This window comes from Mirounga angustirostris, unplaced genomic scaffold (genome assembly GCF_029215605.1).
Source record: "Mirounga angustirostris isolate CCGP_5_RB_7025 unplaced genomic scaffold, mMirAng1.0.hap1 SCAF_1, whole genome shotgun sequence".
Classification (NCBI taxonomy): Eukaryota; Metazoa; Chordata; class Mammalia; order Carnivora; family Phocidae; genus Mirounga; species Mirounga angustirostris.
The window spans coordinates 4,068,291-4,073,056 of NW_026991709.1; positions in this window are offsets into that span (position 1 = coordinate 4,068,291).

Below are 4,766 nucleotides of genomic sequence, written 5' to 3' on the forward strand. Positions count from 1 at the left end.
CTGATGCATTAGAAGCTGAGATTGCACCCTGGCCCTTTGGGACTCCTTATGCTACTAAACCAGCAGATGGAAAAGGAGTCCCTGGCTACTGTGACCAATCCTGATTACCAGAGACAAGTTGAGTTGTTATTCCAGTACCATGGGCAAGAAGGTCTATCTTTGAACTCAGGAATTTACCGGGGCACCTCTTATTACTCCCTTGTTCAATACTATGGTGAGCACTGTGAATTGTGTAAGAGTGTTGAATCACAGGCCTGTACCTCTGAAACAAATAATACATTATATGTTTTTAAAAAAAGAGAGAGAAGAAGAAGATAGCAGGAGGAGAAGAATGAAGGGGGGGAAATCAGAGCGGGAGACGAACCATGAGAGACGATGGACTCTGAGAAACAAACTGAGGGTTCTAGAGGGGAGGAGGTGAGGGGATGGGTTAGCCTGGTGATGGGTATTAAAGAGGGCACGTTCTGCATGGAAAAAAAAAAGTTGAAAAGAGAGCTACCGTATTGACCCAGCAATTGCACTACTGGGTATTTACCCCAAAGATACAAATGTAGTGATCCGAAGGGGCACATGCACCTCAATGTTTATAGCAGGAATGTCCACAATAGCCAAACTATGGAAAGAGCCTAGATGTCCATCAACAGATGAATGGATAAAGAAGATTTGTGATGTATATACAATGTAATATTATGCAGCCATCAAAAAATGAAATCTTGCCATTTGCAACAATGTGGATGGAACTAGAGCGTATTATGCTAAGCCAAATAAGTCAGTCAGAGAACGACAATTATTGTACGATCTCACTGATATGAGGAACTTGAGAAACAAGACAGAGGCTCATAGGGGAAGGGAGGGAAAAATGAAACAAGATGAAACCAGAGAGGGAGACAAACCAAAAGAGACTCTTAATCTCAGGAAACAAACTGAGGGTTGCTGGAGTGGAGGGGGGTGGGAGGGATGGGGCGGCTGGGTGATGGACATTGGGGAGGGTATGTGCTATGGTGAACACTGTGAATCGTGTAAGACTGATGAACCACAGACCTGTACCCCTGAAACAAATAATATATTATATGTTAATTTAAAAAAAGAATGCTGGATCCTATAGTAACAGTATGTTTAGTGTTATAAAAACAAAATGAACAACAACAAAAAAACACCACCAACTGTCTTCCAGAGTGGCTATATCATTTCGCATTCCCACCCCAAAGAGTGAGAGTTCCTCTTGCTCCACATCCTCAACAGCATTTGGTGTTGACAGCGTTCTGGGTTTTTGACATTCTAATAAGCATATAGTGCTATCTCACTATTGTCTTTTTTTAAAGATTCTATTTATTTTTTCAGAGAGAGAGGGCATGAGTGAGGGGAGGGGGAAGAGGGGGTACAGGGACAAGCAGAATCCCTGCTGAGTGGGAAGCCCAATGTGGGGCTCCATCCCAGGACCCCAAGATCATGACTTGAGCCGAAGTCACTCGCTCAATTGACTGAGCCACGCAGGCGCCCCCTTTCACTATTGCCTTTACTTCCATTTCCCTGAAGGCATATGATGTGGAGCATCTTTTCCTATACATATTTGCCATCTGCAGATTTACTTTGGTGAAATATCTGTTAAGATCTTTGGCCCCATTTTTTAATCAAGTCATTTGTTTTCTTATTGTTGAACTTTAAAATTTTTTCATTGTTGAAATATACATGTGTGTATGTATATATATATACATATATATATACACATATATATGTACATAAAAGAGAGCAAGATGTCATTTTTTTCCAGAAGAGAATGTCATTTTTTAATTTTAAAAAGTTTTTTAATCGAAGTATAGTGTTATATTAGTCTCAGGTGTACAATATATTGATTCAACAATTCTGTACATTGTTCAGTGCTCCTCACAGTAAGTGTGCTATTAATCCCCTTTATCTATTTTGCCTACCGCCCCCACAAGCACACAAACCTCGCGTCTGGCAACCATCAGTTTATTCTTTGTATTTAAGAGTCTGGTTTTCGTTTGTTTGTTTGTCTCTTTTTTCTGTTTGTTTTGTTTCTTAAATCAAAATACACATGAATAAAATCATATGGTATTTGTCTTTGTCTGACTTATTTCACTTAGCAAATACCCTCTAGGTCCATCCATGTTGTGTAAGTGACAAGATCTCATTCTTTTTTATGGCTGAGTAATATTCCATTGTATATATGCACCACATCTTCTTTATCCTTTCATCTATTGGGTTGTTTCCATATCTTGGTTATTGTAAATAATGCTGCAGTAAACACAGGGGTACATATATCTTTTTGAATTAGTGTTTTAATTTTCTTTGGGTAAATACCGAGTAGTGGAATTTATGGCAAAAAATTTTGATCATATGACAATTCTATTTTTAATTTTTTGAGGAGCTTTCATACTGTTCTGCAATGTGGCTGCACCAGCTTGCTTTCCCACCAGCAGTGCACGAGGGTTCCTTTTTCGCCCTATCCTTGCCAACACTTGTTATTTCTTGTCTTTCTTACTCAAAGGGCTCTTTGTATATTTTGGATAACAGTCAGAGATGTCTTTGCAAATATTTTCTCCCCAGTCTGTGGCTTGTCCTCTAACCTGATACTACCTTTCACAGACCGAAGTTCTCAATTTAATAAAGTCCAGCTTATTGATTCTTTATTACATGGATCACACCTTTGGTGGTATATCTAAAAAGTCATCACCATGACCAGGCCAGTGCTTTCTAGAGTGTAGTTTGTAGACAACTCAGGTGTGGACCTTGCCAAATGCACATTCTGATTGAGAAGATCACATACAAGGACCGAGATTTAGCATTTCTAACAGGCTCCCAGATGCTGCTGATGCTGCTGAAAGCCACAGATGACACTTTACTGCTCAGGTTCAAGGAAGAAGACAAGTCCCACCAATACTATTAACCATAAGTTGTTAAGTCCTTGCCGTTCTTCAGATACTGTGCTAATTAAGCACTTAACAAATACAGCAATTAATTTAATGCTCACAACTCTATAAAGCAGATATTTTATCTAGCCAGGACTTTTTTTAGTTCTAGTTTCCAGTGCTAGAAACCCAACCAAAACTAATACCAACAAAAAAGAAAATTTGAAGAAACACATTAAGAGGGAAGTCTGGAGGTAATTGTGGCCTTGGGGATGATGACAAGGGAGAGGGTCTCTCCTGGAGTGATATGACCCTGGTACCCCTCCCCCTCTCTTCCCTCTCCTCCCCCCACTTACGTTTGGCTCTCTTTGGTTTATTCTCTCCTACTCCAGACAGGCTTTGCCCTATGTAATAGGAAACATGGCTTCAGCAGCTCCCTTTAGTTCTTGATGCAAGGAGAAAGACAGGGTTGGCCTCTGTCGTTAGAATAAATAAGACCCCAGAGAAGGATTCCAACTGACCTCACTCAAGTCACTTTCCCAGCTTTGGGCTGCTCTCTGTGGTCAAGAGAGTGCGTCACTATTGTTGGCCAGGCGTGAGTTCCATGTCCAGCCCTGTGGACAGAGATGTGGGGCTGGTGAATGGCAGCCCCTCCAGCACCAGATGGTGTTGGACCATTCCCCAGAGAAAGAGACACCTAGCAGACAAAACAACAGAAACCAACAACACAGTCAGCATCTCTACTTCATCAGTGAGAAAACTGAGATTGGCAAAGTTTCATCAACCTGCTCAAGTTACACATCTAGTAAGAGAATGAGCCAGGTTTTCCCAAAAGTGCTATTCAGACATGCACTGGAGGGCCTGAAACCAAGCCCACCTCTCACTTACGAGATTAGGCTAACATGGCAGAGTCAGCTGGTCACTGCTGCATGAATCTGACTCTGGCTCTGTTGGAAGAATGTTCCTCTCACCTGCAATCAAAGGGCCTCACTATTATACCACATATTTTATTGAAGAAGCTTATCTTAGCCTCCTGCAAGTGGTAATGAGAGCAGAAAACCCCTCTCCTCTCCCCTGTTGAAAAAGGACCTGACACTGGAGCTATGTCTAAAAGAGAAGAATGCATAATAGGACAGAGGTTCAGGGGCCCATGAACAGGGAGTCTGGACCGCACAGTGAAGAAGGCTTGGAGCCCGACTCATGGATCTCAAGGCTCCTCCCTCAATAAAGAGGAGTAAAGGGAGCAAGGGAGAGAGAAGGGGGCTTTCAACTCTACTGAGACTGTAGCAAGGTCGGTGACACAGCACCGGAGGTGTGAAGATAAGTGGGAGATTACCACTGTCTTGACCAGCTCGCTGTCCCACAACATTCCCTTCCTCACAGGGAACCTCTTTGACCCTCCAAATTACCCCAGCCTCTTATCATACCCTCTGTGCTTCCTGCACATAATGATCACAGTTTGTCACAACATACGGCATGGTCCTTCATGAATGACTATCTCCTCCGCTAAACTAAGTTTGGGGAGAGCACATCTGTCCCCCCATTCTGTGCCCAGTATCTCACATGCTGAGTACATAATAGGTGCTCGGTTGATAAATATGGAATTATTAATTATTTTAAAAAGACTGTCCTATGATATTTTCATCAGTGAACTAAACAGATTAAAAAGTGCAGAATGTGATCCTATTTTAACTAATTGCATAGAAATAGAAACCAAATGACTTATAATGGTCATTGATGAGTGGTAGAATTGGGGCATGTTATTTTGATACTTTAATGTTTTCTAATTTCTCTACAGTGAAAACTTCATTACACAATGTCTACTGTAATAAAAATGACAAAGAGAAAAACTGTCATGTTCTAAGTCATTGTGTTTGAAAATAATCAGAAGTTCCC